Below are 21035 nucleotides of genomic sequence, written 5' to 3'. Positions count from 1 at the left end.
CTGTATATGTCATTTTCAGTGTCTGAATAGTCAAAAAGCAGCGGAGTAACCCACTGAGTAATTGTGGGCAACTATTCTCTAATTTTAACCAAAGAGACCCTAAAAAAACATAAAATTCTTTAAATAAAACTCAGATTTTTATCAACTTCAGCATCAGATCTGTCAGTAGAGGGCAGTAGTGTTTTCTATGTGTTTCTCTTTGGGAAAAGTATGAATGACCAAGCAGTTCTTCAGTCTGGACAAACAACAGCGGCCTCCAGTATAAACATCCTATAAATAACATCCTATTAACGCACATGAACATAAAATACACAGTAATAATATGGATTGCTCAGGTTTTCCCCATGTTTCTTTTAATTTAATGTATTTAAGGCATTATTTAAAATTATTATATACAACATCAGGGTCTTGGGAATCACTTATAGATTTTTCTGTTTCTACTAAATGTATAAATATAAAAGACTTCACTGATTCTTTTATAAAGTGATTTTCATGATGTTTGTTGCAAATATACATTATTATTACTGGTTTATTAATGTACTTTCAAGTGCACAAGTTCAGTGCTTAACTACAATTTTCAGACAGTTTCTATCATGTTGCTACTGTTGAGTCGATAAGTGGTTGCTAAGGTATTCCATGTGGTCACTTTGAGGTCGCAATGGTGATTATTAAGTGTTTGTACACCTGTAGTTTGTTTCTTTGGTCCAGATAAGTTAAAGAGTTTGTATATTTCGAGTGTTTGGTTTGTTTTCACACAGGCACAAACCTAAACGCACCAACATTCAGCAGCAGAGACTGTGTTCGCTCATAGCTGTGGTATTTATCTGAGTGATTAATCAGTTAAACTGCACCTGAACAGCCGTTAAGGCTGTTTAAACATGAGGTATATTTGATTGTGATCATCCATCTTCCTTTTGATTATTTTCCAGAGGTTTTTAATTTGATAAAATCAAAGAAACTTATCATTTTTAAGTGGTATTTTATATATTTAAAGGCTACTGAAGTTATAAAGCTTGCAGTATGAAGAACACACATGCTGTTTGAAAGCCACTCTGGTTCTTTTGTCTGGTTCAGTCACAGCTCATTCGTTAGAGGGCCGGAGACGAGTCCGTGGCCTAGATTCTCTCAGGGAGGCAGAAATACACTGACCAGCCTGTCGACAGCGCCGTGGCCGAGAGACGCTCATTTACAATCTCACCAAACAGCCGCTTTCCCACGCAGCAGCAGCAGCAGGAAAAAACGACTACAGAAGCAGGAAAACAGCCTATAAATCATAACACAAAAAACATGTGAACACCAGCACAGCCTATTTACGGCTTAAAGGCACAATCCCTTATTTTTACACTTATTTTTACCCAGCCTGCTCAACTGTGTGGTTGAAAATAGGGGAAAGCTGATTTTATTAACTGCACATAAACATGTGTAAAGGTTAGTCTTATTTGCTGTGGTACTATTCAAATATAATACTGTAATTACATGATTGCATTAACATTAACATGTATTTTTCATACAGCTCTGAAAAAAAAAATAAGAGAGCACTTAAAAATGATGATTTTCTTTGATTTTACCAAATTAAAAACCTCTGGAATATAATCAAGAGGAAGATGGATGATCACAAACCATCAAACCACCAAACTGAACTGCTTGAATCTTTGCACCAGGAGTAAAGCAGCATAAAGTTATCCAAAAGCAGTGTGTAAGACTGGTGGAGGAGAACATGATGCCAAGATGCATGAAGAAAACTGTGATTAAAAACCAACCAGAGTTATTCCACCAAATATTGATTATTTCTGAACTCTTAAAACTTTATGAATATGAACTTTTGTTTTTTTAGCCATTTCTCATTTTTTTCTGCAAATAAATGCTCTAAATTACGATATTTTTATTTGGAATTTGGGAGAAATTTTGTCAGTTACAAATCTGATGAAAATTCTTGTTTTTTTTTATATCTCAGTTTGTATTTTGCCATATCATATCATATCGTATGCAATAATAAAATAAATTTTTTCATATTTTCACTTTGTTGCAGTAGTGTATTCTTGAAAAAAAATGTTTAGTGTTTTATCATATTGCCAAGAGTATCGTTATCGTGAAAATACCATGAAATATTGTGATATTATTTCAGGGCCATATCGCCCACCAGCACATCTCACAGCTAAAACAGCCCTATTAGTCCCTTAGACGCTCACAGACGACACGAACAAAGAGCTAAACAAGGTCAGGACATAATTACCGAGTAGGAAAATGTGATAAGGACAAGAATCTCCAAGCAGAGCTGCTGAAAACCTGCATCACTGGAGGCCCATTACGCCTAAACGCAACCACATGAGTTCAGAGCGCTCCAGCCAGAGGCACAAAAAGTACCAGAGCAGAAACACAGCAAGACTTATTTACTTACAACTGTTTATTCTTAATTACTCCACAATCTGCTGATCACTGCAAAAAAACAAGACTTTCTAATTAAAATAGGTCTAGATAATTATACTTTTATACTATATTATTAATCCAGATGCAGGAGAGCAGCAGCGTATCATCAGCAGAGCAGCGCTGCATGGGGCAGGTCTTAAATTCCCTGCCTAAAGGCTGAACAGCACTATTAAACCAGCCAATCAGAGGACGTGTACCAACAACCTTCTGCTTAATTGCAAAAAAAGTGGAGTTTAGACAGATAATCAATCCCTTGACTCACAGAGACATGCTGACTGTGTCTAAAATAAATGCAAGAAATACTGATTTGTTGAAGATCTGAGGAAAACGAGAGATCCTCTCTTCGAAAAACGCTGAAAAGCTGAAGCTAAGGTGGACCATGCAACATGAAAATGACCCAATACATTTCAGTAAATCCAAAATAGAAACAGCTCTAAAGAAATAAATGCAGAGTTATCGAATGGCAGAGTCAAAGGCCAAATGTTAAATGTGATTTGACACACAGCTGAAAGAATTCTGCATGGAGGAGTCGGAAAAACTTTCCCAGTCGATGTGATGAATTGAAAGATGTTTATAGTGTTTTTTTTTTTTTCAGCAAAAGATTACAGCATAAAAGGTTAAGTGTTTCTTACATTTTGCAACATACAGTATGTTTAAAAATTCACAGTCCACAGTTTTTAGTTCTAAAAGCCCATATGATTAATGTGATGGTTTAAAAATAGAAATTGCATGATCTGACTGGCTTTTAGAATAGGCTTACACAAGACATTGGAATTGAAATAGTCTAAAAATGTGTAACTATCCTATCCTATCCTACATAAATAAAATATAAAGTCTATATATTTTAGCTTTTAAGAAACGTTGCTATTTTACATTAAAAGACTCAATGAAAATATAAAAATTATTATAGTCATGCTACATGTTTTATTTACTTTTATAGTTACAATTACATTATATTACATTATAAAGTGCCTTTTTGCCTTTTTAGGCACAAAGGAAGCTTACAATAACAATTGTTAAACACAATCATTGATACTCAGCACACCGGTGAAAAGCAGCAGCCAATCACACACAGCATACTCTCAACCGGAAACCACCGTCCACCTGGAGGACTGCTTTATAAAAATGATTCTGTGAACTGCGAAGGTGACACGTTTTTTTTTTTTGTTTGTTTTTCTAATGTAAATTAAAATGTAAAAAAATGTAAGATTTTTCAATGCCAACAAATCCAATACTTAATATTAATACATCATAAAATATGAATAGATAAAATTTTATTTGCAGACAAAACTCAAAGCTGTATAGCGAATGAAATAGTGGTATTGTGTCACGTCTAGCGAATACTTCATATTTGCTGAGATTTATTTCCACAGATGTTCCCAGTGGCCACGCAGGGAGCTGCTCAGTCCAGAGATACAGCCACGTAGAAAACGCTGCAGAAAAAGAGAGAAAGAAAAGGAAAAAGAGAAAGAAAAGGAAAAATGGAGCAGCGTCTGTGTGTTTAGCTCCATGGCTGGTTGCCTCGCAGGCAGAGCTACAGTATATTTTGGGCTTTTTGTTGCTTTTCTGGTTTTCCTAAAGACCGCCCTGTAAAAACAGGCTGCTGCTCGGTGCCGTTAGAGGGAAAGGAGATGTGCAGGTTTCTGGGAGATGATGAGATGATGAGATCAGAGGAACCTGGTGTACAGCAGGAATCAGCAGCTCCTGAGCACAGAGGAGACCCGGCCAACCAGGCAGATGTTCCTGTGCTGCTCTGGATCCAGCAGGGACTCAGTCTGAGCTACAGCCAGGAAACAAATCTCCAGAAAAGCTTCTGAGAGCCAGAGGTGCTGAGAGTAGAGAATATCAGCATTCCAAGATCATCAGTGGAGATAGAACGAGCGTTTTCTTATGACATTAGGTGGAAGGTGATAAATACAGTAGGTCTGTCATAATTGTGACAATCAAATATCGAGCTGTATATCATATATCACCTTTCAGTTAAAAAATATTGATGTATTTTAGCTCTTAGCTAAAAAATAATGAGATAGATATGGTATATAGCCTTTCAGCTAAAAACATATTGAGATATATAATGTATTTATCGCCTTTTAGCTAAAAAATATAGAGATATATATGGTATATATCACCTTTTAGCTAAAAAATAATGAGATAGATATGGTATATAGCCTTTCAGCTAAAAACATATTGAGATATATAATGTATTTATCGCCTTTTAGCTAAAAAATATAGAGATATATATCGTATATATCACCTTTTAGCTAAAAAAATAATGAGATATATATGGTATATAGCCTTTCAGCTAAAAACATATTGAGATATATAATGTATTTATCGCCTTTTAGCTAAAAAATATAGAGATATATATCGTATATATCACCTTTTAGCTGAAAAATAATGAGATATATATCGTATATAGCCTTTCAGCTAAAAACATATTGAGATATATATAATGTATTTATTGCCTTTTAGCTAAAAAATAATCAGATAGATATGGTATATAGCCTTTCAGCTAAAAACATATTCAGATATATAATGTATTTATCGCCTTTTAGCTAAAAAATATAGAGATATATATCGTATATATCACCTTTTAGCTAAAAAATAATGAGATAGGTATGGTATATAGCCTTTCAGCTAAAAACATATTGAGATATATATCTTATATATTGCTTTTCACCTAAAAATGATCTAGATATGTATCGTATATTGCCTTTCAGCTAAAAAGTATCGAGATATATATCTTACATTGCCAGTAAGCTAAATAAATATTGAGATATATCTTATTTTGCCGTTACGCTAAAAAATATTGAGATATGTATTGTATATCACTTTTTTTTAGCTAAATAAATATTGAGATAAATATTGCATATTGTCTTTCAGCTCAACAATGCCAATATACATATATATTGTATATCATTTTTCACCTAAAAATGATCAAGATGTATATCATATATCACCTTTTAGCTAAAACATATTGCGATAGATATTGTATATCGCCTTTCAATTAAAAAATATTGAGATATATGTCATATATCTCTTTTTTATCTAAGAAATATGAGGTTAAATATCGCATATCATCTTTCAGGTAAAAAATATGGAGAGCTAAATATATCAAGATATATCGTATATCACCTTTAAGCTAAAAAATATCAAGATATTAGTTTTGATCCATATCGCCAAGCCCTACTGGTGACACAAGCCTTTGAATTCAGAATAAACACGTCATATTTCCATGCACACATCTCCATTTTCTCTTCTCCTCACAGTCTTATTAATTTTTCTCCATGATGTAAAAGTTGCATGACTTCCTGTCTGGCTCTTTAGGCTGAGTCTTAATTCAGTGAATAAGATGAATATCAGTTTTAAATATCACTTATAAAACTGGATTTAAGAAAAAAGATTCAGAGTGTGTTTTTGCTGTTCACATGGCCACACTAAAAATAAAATAAAACATCTGTATCACACATGACAAAGTATAATAAACACAATAATCTTCACATTCCAATTTGTTCTTGTCAGACTTCACCACAGCTTAAAATACCCTCCTCTCAATAACCAGACCACAGCCGGGCCTGAGAACAGCCGAGCCGTCCACTCAGCAGGAAAACCCAGCCATGGAAACACTGCGTAAACCTCGCGCTCCTTTTTCTGCTCTGGGAGAAATGAAGGCAGGAGCTCTGAGTCAGGGATCTTATTTAGAAACGCTCTGCTCTCTGTTCTCTGCTCTGCTGTGGAGATTTTTAGCTGGAGTTAAAAACGGGATAAAGATCCAAAGAAAACACGGCTGCAGTCCACAGCCTCAGTTCAGAGAGTTCAGTGTGACTGGAAGCTGCTTTAGATGCTTTCTTAAAAAATGCTGAAGGCCTAGATTAACAAAAGATATGTTGATATGTATATATATATATATATATAGATTTTATATCATCTTTCAGCTAAAAAAAAATATATATATATATATATATATATATCATATATTGCCTTTTAGATTAAAAATATCAAGATATATCATGGCTGGAAACGGCTTTAGATGATTTCTTTAAAATGCTAAAGGCCAAGAAAATCAAAAGACACAGATATAGATGACTGATTATTATATTATAATATTTCAGTTAAAAAATAGCGATATATAGATTTTATATCACCTTTCAGCTAAAAAATATTGAGATATGTATCTTATATTTCCTTTCAGCTAAAAAAACAATTTTATGACATAAGATATATGTTGTATATGGCCTTTCTATATTGTATATCGCCTTTTTTTTAAAAGAAATAAATATTAAGATACATATCATATATTTCCTTTTAGCTAAAAAAAATAAATCAAAAAAATTCCTTCAAGATGCTGAGAAAACTATTCCAGGTGACTTTATCTCATGAAAACACTGAGATTAAAATACCAAGAGTCTGCAGAAGATAACTCGGTATCAGCTACTGGACTACTAAACAATAGGGCTGTTCTAAAGCGTTTGAACAATAGCGTAAATCCTCAGAAAATCCATAAAGAAAATCAAGAGGAAGATGGATGATCACAAACCATCAAACCACCAAACTGAACTGCTTGAATTTTTGCACCAGGAGTAAAGCAGCATAAAGTTATCCAAAAGCAGTGTGTAAGACTGGGGGAGGAGAACATGATGCCAAGATGCATTAAAAAAAAAAACTGTGATTAAAAACCAACCAGGATTATTCCACCAAATATTGATTATTTCTGAACTCTTAAAACTTTATGAATATGAACTTGTTTTCTTTGCATTATTTGAGGTCTGAAAGTTCTGCATCTTTTTTTGTTATTTTAGCCATTTCTCATTTTCTGTAAATAAATGCTCTAAATGAGAATATTTTTATTTGTAATTTGGGAGAAATGTTGTCTGTAGTTTATAGAATAAAACAACAATGTTCATTTTACTCAAACATAAACCTATAAATAGCAAAATCAGAGAAACTGATTCACAAACTGTATAAGGCAGATCTTTTATTCAGTAAAAACGTCTCTGATCATCATTTACAGTCAGGCTAAATGTAGCATACGCTAATACTACTGAAGGCTTCTACTGTCTGAGAGGAGGGGGGGGTGGATTAGGAATTCATGGGGAGCATGGCGTGGATACACACCCCCCTCCACACACACACACACACACACACACCAGACTAATCCGCTCTTAGAACTCACTCAAGTCCCATAATGCACCACTTCTTCCCTGCCCAGCACCTTAGTCTACCCAGCAACTTAATCATAAACAGCATACATGTACTAAAAGAGCAATAAAGGTTCACAAAAAAAAAACATTTAAATGTTTTTTTTAAACACTTTTTATTCCAGCAGACACATTAACCGAACACAATACGTTTACCTCAGCAGTGCTACTATTCTAATCATATTCTAATTATACATTTACCTCAGCAGTGCTACTATTCTAATCATATTCTAATTTGTACCTTTTACCTCATCAGTGCTCCTATTTTAATGTGTATGTTTACTTCAGCAGTTCTACTATTCTACTTATATTCTAATCATATGTTTACCTCAGCATTGCTACTATTCTAATCATATTCTAATTTGTACCTTTTACCTCAAAAGTGCTTCTATTCTAATTATATTCTAATCATACGTTTACCTCAGCAGTGCTACTATTCTAATCATCCGTTTTTCTTCTTCAGTGGTGATGCTATTCTAATTATATTCTAATCATAAACTTACCTCAGCAGTGCTGCAATTCTAATCATACGTTTACCTCAGCAGTGCTACTATTCTAATCATATCTCTATTAGGATGGTCCACTGTAGATGTCTCAGAGATGCACAAGTAACATTCAACTGACGTCAAACTGAATGTCTATTAAGCGCAGCTGAACTCTAAGCTTTTAATGCTTATGTTAACCTTTACTCTAACCTTAAATAAAACTTAAAACCTAACCCAAACCCAATCTAAAAACCCAAACATTAATAAAAAACAAGTTTTTAAAGGTTAAGTTAGGGTTACTTTTAATAAACAGTAATTTACATTTAACTTAAATGTTAGTTAAGCACCTATGAGGCATCTACATGCTGTTAATTCTCACTGTAAGGAGCATCTAAATCTGGGACTCTCCTGTGGAAACATCGACCGCGTCCAGGGATCTAAACAGAGAGAGACGACCTGCCAAAGAGACATTACTCTGTTTCCTGGACTGAAGATTAGCGCAGGATGTTGTTGACGCTGTCGAGAGGCTTAACAGATGCAGGTCAGTGGGTAGAGAGAGCGTCCAATCCTCCACAGTAACGCCACTCTCTCGCCTGATCTCTCCCTCCCTGATAACTGCCCCCCGAAACACAGCCCTCTGCACAGGGTCAGCCTAAACCCCTCCCCTCACCAGCCCAAACCACACCCCTTCCTGTGTACGCCTGTGTCTACGCCTGTGTCTATGCCTGTGTCTACGCCTTACTCTTAGTAAAGCAACACCGTAATAACACAGCCATTATACAGTACTAACACAGAATGAACACAGGAATAACACAGCGATATAACACAGCAATAACACAGCATTAACACAGCACTAACACAGGAATAACACAGCGATATAACACAGAAATAACACAGCATTAACACAGCACTAACACAGGAATAACACAGCGATATAACACAGAAATAACACAGCATTAACACAGCACTAACACAGGAATAACACAGTAATATAACACAGGAATAACACAGCAATAACACTGCTCTAACACAGCGCAAATAGTGCACTAATACAAGACTAACCCAGCACAAACACTGCATTTACACAGTCCTAACACAGCTCTAATACAGCACTAACACAGGACTAACACAGCACTAAAACAGGACTAACACAGTCCTAACACAACAATAACACAGTCTTAACACAGCACTAACATGGCACTAACACAGTACTAACAGCACTAACACAGCAATACCACACCATTTACACAGCAATAACACAGTCATTACATAGCACTAAAACATAATTACATAGAACTAACACAGCAATAACACAACACTAATACAGCAATAACACAGCACTAACACAGTCATTACATAGCATTAACACAGCCCTAACACAGTGCTAACAAAGCTTTAACACAGTCCTCACACAGCACTTACACAGTCCTAACACAGTCTTAACACAAAACTAACAAAGCTTTAAAACAGTTCTAAAGCAGCACTAACACAGAAATGGCACAGCACTAGCACATCACTAACACAAAACTAACACTGGGCTAATACAGCCATTACACTACACTAACACAATCCAAACACAGCACCAACACAGGACTAACGGCCGGCTGCTTCCTGCTCTGGGAGTCACCGGTCGGAAAACGAGAGGGGGAAGATGGGAAAGTGAATTTGGTCAAATGTTCCACTGAGTTTCACAAGCTGAACTAAAGCAAGCGTTAAATATAGATTACAGAGGAATGATGTAATTCCTGCTTCTGTATGAGAAATAAATCTGTGTTAAAGAAAGAGTTCCTACAGCTCCTGATTCGACTTCCTGTCGGCGGCGCGAGCAGTCGCAGCGGCCACTCCGGAAGCAAAACACGGTGCTTTTGTTTGTTTTTCTGTGTAAATAATCCGATCTGAACTCGCAATCATGCAAAAGTTTGCTATGGGAACAACTTACGACCGACAGACCCTGCTAGACCTGCAAAATCAACAAAAGTCTGTACTTACAGACGGTCTACGAGCGGAGCTACGCGCGCTAGGCCTGCTAAGATCCGCGGCGTTTCCTGAGCCTGCTAGCCGGAAGAGGTCTCTCCGCAAGCGTTGCGCGAGGAGCCGAAAGCGCGGTAAGAGAGCCGGTGTCCACGCTAAGCTAATGGCTAACTCCAGCCGGCCAGCGGTTCCATCCCTCCTTCGCTCCAACGTTTGCTCCCTGCCGAACAAGATTGACTATCTCCGGCTCCAGCGGACATCCCAGCTCGAGTTCAGAGACTGCTGTGTGTTCGTTTTCACGGAGACGTGGTTAACGGACTCCATCCCGGACTCCGCGATTGAGGTGAGCGGCATGCTAAGCTACCGCGCGGACCGCGACGCCGGCCTCTCGGGCAAAGTACGTGGAGGTGGGGTGTGTGTTTACATCAACACAGCATGGTGTAACAACGCTGCGCTGATCTCCAGCTACTGCTCGCCGCTGGTGGAGTTTGCTGTAGTCAGAGCCAGGCCATTCTACCTGCCCAGAGAGCTTAGCAGCGTCTACATAATAGCAGTGTATGTAGCACCCAGTGCTAATGCTAATGCTAACGGTGCTAATGCTAACGCTCTGCAAGAACTGTACACTGTTATCTCCAAACTCCAGAACTCACACCCCGACGGACTGTTTATTGTTGCTGGTGATTTCAATCACAGTAATCTGAAGGCTCTGCTGCCCAGCTTTCACCAACATGTGGATTTCCCAACCCGTGGAGCTAACCTGCTCGATTGTGTGTATACTAACATTCCCGGTTCGTACAGAGCAGAGCCCCGCCCCCACTACAGCTACTCTGATCATATTTCTGTCATGCTCATCCCAGCATACAGACAGCTCATCAGACGTGCCAAATCAGAGAAGAAGCAAGTTACAACCTGGCCTCCAGGAGCCATCTCTGCTCTTCAGGACTGTTTTGAGCACACTGACTGGGACATGTTCAGAGAAGCTGCTACTTCTGATGACTCCATCAACCTGGAGGAGTACACAGACTCAGTGACTGGCTACATCAGCAAGTGCATTGAGGATGTTACTGTCTCCAAAACCATCACAACCCGCCCCAACCAGAAGCCGTGGATGACTGCAGAGGTGCGTGCGCTGCTGAGATCCCGAGACAAGGCCTTTAAGTCAGGGGACAGGGCTGGCCTCCGAACAGCTAGAGCCAAGCTCTCCCGGGGGATCAGAGAGGCAAAGCGCACCTACGCAAAGAAAATCCACGCCCACTTCCAGGACACTACTGACACTCGGCGCATGTGGCAGGGCATCCAGACCATCACCAACTACAAGTCACCCTCCCCTGCTTGTAACAGTGATGCCTCCCTTCCAGATGCACTGAACTCCTTCTACGCAAGGTTCGAAGCACAGAACTACACGACAGCAAGGAAGACTACACCTCCTCCAAACGACCAGGTACTGTGCCTGTCCTCAGCTGATGTGCGGAAAACTCTACTCAGAGTCAACCCACGGAAAGCCCCAGGACCAGACAGCATACCTGGCAGAGTGCTCAGAGGATGTGCAGAACAACTCACGGATGTTCTCACGGACATTTTCAACATCTCTCTGAGTACTGCAATCGTGCCGACGTGCTTCAAGACGACCACCATCGTCCCTGTGCCGAAGAAGTCTCAAGTGTCCTGCCTTAATGACTACCGTCCCATTGCACTTACTCCCATCATCATGAAGTGCTTTGAGAAGCTGGTCATGAGGCACATCAAAAACCAGCTCCCGTCCTCACTGGACCCTCTGCAGTTTGCGTATCGTCCAAACAGATCAACAGACGATGCCATCTCTACTGCGCTCCACCTGGCTCTCACCCACCTGGACAACAAAGACTGCTATGTTCGAATGCTGTTCATCGACTTCAGTTCAGCATTCAACACCATCATCCCTCAGCATCTGATAGGAAAACTGAGCTTGCTGGGCCTGAACTCCTCCCTCTGCAACTGGGTTTTAGACTTCCTGACTGAGAGACCACAATCAGTCAGGATTGGAAACAACACCTCCAGCACCACCATACTGAGCACCGGCGCCCCCCAGGGCTGTGTGCTCAGCCCACTGCTGTTCACTCTGCTGACTCATGACTGTACTGCAAAGTACAGCTCAAACCACATCATCAAGTTCGCTGATGACACAACTGTAGTTGGCCTCATCAGCAAGAATGACGAGTCAGCATACAGAGAGGAGGTGCAGTGGCTGACGGACTGGTGCAGAACCAACAACCTATCTCTTAACGTGGATAAAACCAAGGAGATGGTTGTTGACTTCAGGAGAGCTCCAGGTGTCCACCACCCGCTAAACATCAACGGCTCTGCTGTGGAAATTGTGGATAACACCAAGTTCCTCTGTGTTCACATTGCAGAGAACCTCACCTGGTCCCTCAACACCAGCTCCATAACCAAGAAAGCCCAGCAGCGCCTCTACTTCCTGCGGAGACTGAGGAAAGCACATCTCCCACCCCCCATCCTCACCATGTTCTACAGAGGGACTGTAGAAAGCATCCTGAGCACCTGCATTACCGTCTGGTTTGGGAATTGCAACACCTCAGACCGCAAGACCCTACAACGGATAGTGCGGACAGCTGAGAAAATCATCGGAGTCTCTCTTCCCTCCATCACTGAGATCTACACCACAAGCTGCATCCGCAAAGCAACCAGCATTGTGGACGACCCCACCCATCCCTCACACGGACTCTTCGCTCTGATGCCGTCCGGCAGAAGATACAGGAGCATCCGAGCCTCCACTACTAGACTCTGCAACAGCTTCATCCACCAGGCAGTCAGACTTCTCAACGCACAGAGACAAAACTGAACCCCCACCCCACCCACCACTCACCCAACACACTCACACAAAACTAAACTGTACACCCCCCCCCTTTACACTCACAAAGAACTGAACTTCACCCACACACACACACAGTCAGCACACAGAGGCTGACATGACTTTATTTGCTGAACTCTTAAAAACTATAAACTCTCTACCTCAGTAACTGCTGTGATTATATATGTTCTATATGTTACAGTATGTCACACATCTCTGCACCTTATCCCCACTATACACTTTATTATACCGTATCGGTACTGCACTGTCCTGTCTTTAAATTGTCTCGTCTTTTGTATTTATTGTATTTATTGTTATTTAGTGTTATAATTTTATAATTTTATGTTGCACTGTCGTCACTCCTGCACTTTATGTTGTCTATTGCTTGTGGTTCTATGTTGCACCATGGTTCCGGAGGAACGTAATTTCATCACACTGTGTACCTGTACTCAGATGTAATGACAATAAAAGCCTCTTGACTTGACTTGACTTGACTTGATTAACACGTCAAACTACTCATCCCAGAATCACATACAGTTACAGATATCAGAGTTACACATTCCTTTCTCCAGTCCCTGAGAGATCATATCAATTAGCTTAAACAGAAATGTAGGTTATCTGTACTTTACTGAAGTAATTATTTTACATTTTCACGCAATAATCTGAACTTTCTCCTCCTTACATTTTAATAAAAACAGCCTCGTTACTCCTGTTTCATTTCAGCTGGTTTTCATTCCGGCTTCTCATCGTTCAATAAAACCCCTATCCAGATAAATCTCTCCATCCAGATAGAGTGAATCTGATTCTGATTGGATGTAGAGAAGTATAAACATATACCATTCCCACTCCCTATTGGTTTATACTGTGATACATGACACCTGCACACGTCCTACCTCATATTTAATCACTATGCATCATTTTTAGGCTACTGATCTAGAATCATTTGATCATATATGGTCAAATATCTAAATTCTGTTGTATTTGCATCTCATTTTTGAGCATTTTAAGCATTTTAAGCAGGACCTCTATATTTTATTATTATAGAGCAACATATTGCTGGTAGCCAAATGTTTTAAAGGTCACTCTTTCATGGGTGTGGTGCTGGCTTTCCAATGTTTCCTGAATTGGGGGTTTGTGGCACCAGCTTTCAGAAGCTCCTCAGTGCTGGAAAGCATGGAGGGGGGGTGTTACCCCACCCTGGTTGCCACTTGGGGGCGTGGGCACTGGCTTACAAAACCTCCTCAGAGCTTAGGGGCATTGGGCTACCTTTTAGGACAACATCAACTTCAACTTTGCAGGACTCATATTGAGGCAATACAAATGTTAAATACTGTTATCCCATGACTTTTGGCATGTCATTGTAGTGTAGCACATAAATATTGTGTGGATGGTTTAATGTACTTGTTTATTATTAGTGCCTGAAAACAACAAGGCCCATTTTAGCCTGTTTATATCAGAAATTACCCCAGTAATGTTCTTCTTCTACTAGCCTGAGGTTTTTTACATGCATCATTAGCATCAAGCTAACAGCCTCAGATAATCATGTTCATTATTACTCTACTGAGCCGCTGATCTGTATGCTGAGATAATCACACCCACTCCATTTATCCGTCTCTGTGTCTCTATTTACTGTAAAACCAGTCCTCACTATTTCATTACTTATAGTTTAAATTACTATAACTTTTTTGATCACTTCTGTTGAATCTTCAATATAATAAGACAAAGCAAAATCTCTGCAACTCTGAGAACTGCAACCCTTACTTGTTTCAGGTTGCTTCACTTGTTTCATACAGGTATAAACCTAAATGCACCAAAAATTGTCAACCAATAAACCACACGAACACATCGTCTCCTCTGATTGGTCAAAGCTGTCTGCCGCGAGAGCGAAAAAGTAAATATAGTGAGAAGATTCTGTGTTTCAGTGTGTATATCTGTAAATTCATTTATCTGTGCAGTGTGAAGCTACTTTAACACAGAATGCTAAAAGTTCGATGCTGCACTTAAAAAAAAAAAAAAATTATAGTAAATAGAGTCGCGTAGCTGCGAGCAGTGAACGCTGCACATACCGCTTAGTGTGTAAACAGCATGGAGCAGCAGAGACTGTGTGTTTGTTTATAGCAGTATATTGAGATAAGATCACGTTCTCACCACAAGCCATATACAGCTCTGGAAAAAAAATGAAGAGAGCACTTCAGTTTCTGAATCAGTTTCTCTGATTTTGCTATTTATAGGTTTATGTTTGAGTAAAATGAACATTGTTGTTTTATTCTATAAACTACAGACAACATTTCTCCCAATTTCCAAATAAAAATATTTAAGTCATTTAGAGCATTTATTTGGAGAAAGAGCTTTCAGACCTCAAATAATGCAATGTTCATAATATTTGATGGAATAACCCTGGTCTTGGCATCATGTTCTCCTCCACCAGTCTTACACACTGCTTTTGGATAACTTCATGCTGCTTTACTCCTGGTGCAAAATGGTTTGATGGTTTGTGATCATCCATCTTCCTCTTGATTATATTCCAGAGGTTTTTAATCTGATACAATTAAAGAAACTCATCATTTAAAAAAAAAATAAATGCTCTCTTATTTTTTTCCATCAGTAGCATGCATGTTTAGGTGAGTGTAAATTTGTGTTAATTTTCAGTTTTCCTCCTCTCTTCTCCTTCACTCAGAGGACAAACATTTGGAGGAAATCCTTCAGCCGGTCTCATCTGTCTGCAGTGCAGTAAACATGGCTGAAGGAGGAGGTTATAAACTACAGCAGAAAGCAGCTCCAGCCGCTCTCTCTCTCTTCGGTCCAGGCGCAGCTGCGTTCTGCACGGCTCTAACTGTGATATAAACACAGGCGAGGGACAGTCTCTGTGTTTACACTGCAGTCCGTTTCTGAAGGTTCTGACCACACTGCGGCGGAGAGACCTCACCACTCCGAGACAGAGGAGCAGGCTGGGAGTGAGAAGTGTCATTACAGAGTGTTTACCACAAGAAGATCTGCACCGAGCTCCAGCAGCTGTGAGATCCTAAACAAGTCGTGTGTCCAGGATCAGCGTCTGTAAATACTTTCATCTGAAGTGGATAAAAATGAACTGGATAAAAGAACCAAACATTAAAACGAACAAAACTAATGTACTGGAGGTCCACAGCAGCACAATCAGTCTATATACAGCTTAGTTACACTTCATTTCTGGCCAAATAATGTTGAAATATTGTTAAAATACAATATTTGCAACAACTTATGTATAAAAGAAACTTACTTTATATTAGCTAAATTAGCCCTATGATTTAATAGAATTGAAGAATAAAATATATAATCGCAGAAACACACAGAATTAACATGTTTTCACACCTGTATTTGGTTTCTAGGATCTGGATCAGTTGATGAATACATTTAATGGATCGTTTCTCCCTCTGTTTGGTTTGTTTTCACACAGGCATAAACCTAAACGCACTAATATGTGCACCAAAAAACACAGATGAGCACATCACAGTCTCCTCTGATTGGTCAGAGCTGTCTGGCGCAGGAGCAAGAAAAAGTAAATATAGTGAGAAAATTCCAGTGTGTATAAACGTATATCTGTATATATGTGCAGTGTGCTGTGCTGCACATTTTTTTAAACACAGTTTTTTTTTTTTTTGCAGCGTAGATGTACACGTAGTAAAAGGAGAGTTTGCACGTCTGCGAGCAGTGAACGCAGCACATACTGCGCTCAGTGTGTAAACAGCATGGAGCAGCAGCAGAGACAGTGTTTGTTCATAGCTGTGGTAATTAATAAGCATTATCTGGCCAAATTGGCCCATATATTTTAGAGTAAACTGCACCTTATTATAAATTTGTTCACATATATATATATAACAGTAAACAGTATTTTAGCCAGTCATGCTAAATGAAAAAGCAGTGCTTCATGAATGTGTATATAATGTATATATTTCACATACTATGATTAATTAAAAATGCTGTTTTCTTTAACAGGGTGTAATTGCTTTGTTATGCTATAACATTATCATTATATCCACTTAATTTTTTGGTCTTAAATGACAATAATATTGTTATTGATCATTTCTGGGACCATATACTGTTAAAATATAATCCTATAACCATACTAAAATACTAAGTACTTTATTTGCTCCAGTCTTGTTTGTACAGAATTGAGTAAAATGCTGCATTCTTACACTTTTTATTGTAAAAAAAATCAGTTTAACTTTAATTTTAGGTACTTTTTTTCTCACACATCCCATTGTAAACAACACAGTCTTTCAGAATATAGCTCGACTTATCAAAGCCTGGTCTACACAGACTTGAAAAGGGTGGGAAAAAAAAAAAAAAAACATTTTAAGGACATTCACATGACTGCCACCGTCAGGACAAGCTCCCGTCCATGCTAATGTCTTCCTGAAACTCAGAGTCTAAGGCCCAGAACTGCTGTAAACAAACTGAGGAAATAAAAGTGGTGGTGTTTCAGCGGAGTGAAGAGCTTCATAAAGCTCACGGTTTAGCCTCCACGGTTCTGGAGGAGCTCTGCTGGGCTCTGTCTGTTATTTAAATCACAGCAAATAGGCGATTAAAGCTGCAGCCTGAGGACAGGAAGATGAAGAACGTGACTGGGCTGGAGTAGCCTAGCGTAGCCTTGCTAAAATCACTTTTAATGGGAGTAGAGCAATGGAACCTAATAAATCTCAGTGTAATCTCTGGATCTGTCCATTTCTACACTACTTTATAACAGGCTTTCCAGCTCATATAATCCCTACAGTCACTGTATTATTAGCTACACAGCGCTAGCTGAGGAGTACAGCCATTAGCATAGCACTTTTTCATTTTTTTGATGTTTTTTTTAATGATATGGGATGTTGCTTATATACCATGGTGAAGAACAAATATACAGATATACTTAATTGTACTTAAAATTGTCTAACAGATGTATGTACTTACTTAAAATATATTAAAAGTACATTATTTTATGCTTTCATCAAATGTTTGAAAGTAAACTTTCAAAATTTTATCATACTTTGTAATAAAAAAAACAATAGACTACTATGAAGTACACTTTTAGTTTAATGTTTAATTCAATACACTTCTAAAATACTTGTTTCCAAATATACTAATGTTTGTTTTTTTTTTTTTATACCCAACTAAGTATACTAAAAGTGTGCTTCTTACAAGAGACAGGAACATAAAAGGATATCTGTACGCTAATGGAAATAGGTCACATATATTTAACATCAATGCTAAATACATTTCTAATATACTTTGTGTATAATAGTGATACAATACAGTAATACTCATTCAATGTAAGCATATATAAAATATGGGGTTACATACTGTACATAAAGTAGTATGTTTAAATGTATTAAATGTTACTTAAGTATATTTAAAATAGTCATATTTTAGTACAGTTAAGTACACTTTAAGTAAGACTTTTGTATAAGTATAATAAGTACAATAAGTGCACTAAAGCATTATAATGCTTAGTATACTTTAATCTACTTCTTTTTCACTATGGTAAAAAGCACTAAAACAGGTCTGTCATCAGAAATATTACCTGTTTTAAGTAACAAACCAGCTTAAAGAGCTTCTCTAAAAGATTTCCCTCCAATCCCGAGAGAGTGAGGCGGATGCAGAGTTTACGAGGACACTAAAGACCAGAGAGCACATGATCTACTACAACTGCAGTCACTGTAACCCTCTTCCTGCCTGTAATGAACTACACCAGTGCTCTCAAATGTCCATCATGCTCCTCAGACGTTTCTATACTGTAGGCCTACAATATACCAAAGAGCCCAGAAGCTAAGCAGCCCATTAGAGGGAGGTAAAGTCAGATAAGGGAGGATATGGGGGGATATCTTAGAGGCAGAATCTAAAGAGAGGAACCCGTGCCTGGATTTGGCGCTGAGGAAATGCCTTCCAGATGTGGTCAACAGACCTCAGAGGTCATGGAGTGTCAGGGACAAAGCTGACCATGTCAGCAAAACAGCTTTTCCCAGAGCCGGCAAGATACCACACAGTGCAGTATACACCTTCTAAAAGACCCGAATAAAGAAAATAACCAAACAAACAAATAGCCATGCTCTCTATAATAACTGACTGATGGTTGGATGAGTCTTGGTAGTGTGTGAATAGCTGTATCAGGCTGGAAAAGAGTTCAAAACCATCATTACCCTTCCCAGGAGTGGTCGACCAACAAAGATCACTCCAAGAGTGAGGCGTGTAATAGTCAGCAAGGTCACAACAAGACCCCATGGTAACTTCTAAGCAACTGAAGGCCTCTCTATGTGTTACATATAATGTTAATATTTGACAACGGTGTGCATGGCAGGGTTGCAAGAAGAAAGACACTGCTCTGCAGAAAGAATAAAGCATGTGGACAAGCCAAAAGACTATTGGAAGAAGGTCTTGTATCTTTAGAGAAAGGAAAACACGGCATTCCATCATAAAAACCTGCATTCCAGCATCCCATCTGTAAAACATGGTGTTGGTGGTAGTATCATAGCTTGGGCATGTTTTGCTGCATCTGGGCTATGACATCTTGCTTTCATGGAAGAAACTATGCATTCTGAATTATATCAGATAATAGAATTCTAAAGGAAAATGTCAGGACATCTGAACACCATGAACTTAATCTCAAATAAAAAGGTGGGTCATGCAGCAGGACAATGACCCTAATATACAAGTCATTCTACCAAAGACCTTAATCCAAAAGAAATGCTGTGAAAGGAGCTGAATTGATCAGTTCATGTGAGGAAACCCACCAACATCCCAGTGTTGAAGCTGTTCTGTACGGAGTAATGGGCCTAAGTTCCTTTAAAAAGGTGTTCAGAACTGATCTACAGTTACAGAAATGTTTAGTTATAGCAGTTACTGCAGCAAATTACACTAGATACTAAATGCAAGGGTTCACATACTTTTGCCACTTACAAATATGTAATATTGGATCTTTTTCCTCAATAAATAAATTAATAAGCATTATAGGTTTGTCTTATTTGTTTAACTGGGGTCTCTTTATCTATTTTTATGACTTATTTTTTTACTTATTTTAGGTCTAATTTAACATGTTTTAGGTCATATTTTCTAAAGGGTTCACAAGGGTTCACAAAAAGATAGAAAAATAGGCTTTTGAGCAAAAGAATGATGCATTAAAAAAAGCATGAACGCAAATATAAGTGCTTTTCTGAAGGTCAGAGGAGCATGTCCACGTTGCTAACAGCAGCAGTGTGTGTGTGTGTGAGCTGTGTGTGTGTGTGTGTGTGTGCGTAAGCTCTGCCTGCTGAAGTATTTGACTGGGTGTGATGTGGAGGATCTGACGTCAGCAGTCTGGGCAGCTTCTCTCTGGCATTTTTGTCTCTCTGCTCCACAAATACGTCACAGAGCTCTGAGGACCTCCTCTCAGCTCTCTGCCTACCTCCACCAGCCTGCACTGATCATTATTTCATGATCATGCAGCTAATGTTCCTCTTTATCCATTCATTCATTCATTCATTCACCCAGTGCAGCTCAGCGGCTCACTCTCCTCCAGTCCCTCAGCATGCTCTTGACGTGGCCACTGATGTAGGTCATCCTCGGCTAAATAACAATGTCCTTTGATTCACGCTGAGAATAATAATGTCTCTTTGTCATTGGTGTGTAGCTAAAGGTTCCCATAACACAGCTACTGTAGCATCCTTCTAATTATAAGCAATTTAGATTATTTAGGTTACTTACTAACTTATACAGCAACACTATACTATACTATATGTTGTTTTAAAAATGACAGATTTTCTACAGACTGTCCATTATTCCCATTCAAGCTCTATTGTTTCTGCCACTTATAAACTATAAAAAGACTAAAAAAAAAAAAAGACTGAAAACACAAGTCTGATGTTGTAGCTGAATTTTTTTTCCCCATTCCACCTTAAAAAGTGAAGCACATGTGTTAATGCTGCTATAGCTCTAGAGTGTACCCAATACAATGTTTTAAGGTGGATATTGTGATATTCTTGACAGTCTATTTTGTATTAGTTTTCTTTTAACTTACTTACTGTTTTTACTAATGATTTGTTTGCAGTTTATTTGATTTTGTGTTAGGCTTTATTTTGGCTACTTTTTTATTCTATTAAGAATTTGTATAAAATG

General features: G+C 38.5%; 1 protein-coding gene across 13 annotated transcripts in view; it reads right to left on the bottom strand.

Annotated features, from left to right (window-relative positions):
* The window catches only part of lrrfip1b (leucine rich repeat (in FLII) interacting protein 1b), a 53108-nt gene that overhangs the window by 30607 nt on the left and 1466 nt on the right, over positions 1-21035 (bottom strand). The window lies entirely within an intron of this gene.

Source organism: Astyanax mexicanus, chromosome 5 (genome assembly GCF_023375975.1).
Source record: "Astyanax mexicanus isolate ESR-SI-001 chromosome 5, AstMex3_surface, whole genome shotgun sequence".
NCBI classification, from domain to species: Eukaryota; Metazoa; Chordata; class Actinopteri; order Characiformes; family Acestrorhamphidae; genus Astyanax; species Astyanax mexicanus.
Note: the sequence above shows the minus strand (reverse complement) of the source record. Positions and strands in the feature narration are given on the sequence as shown.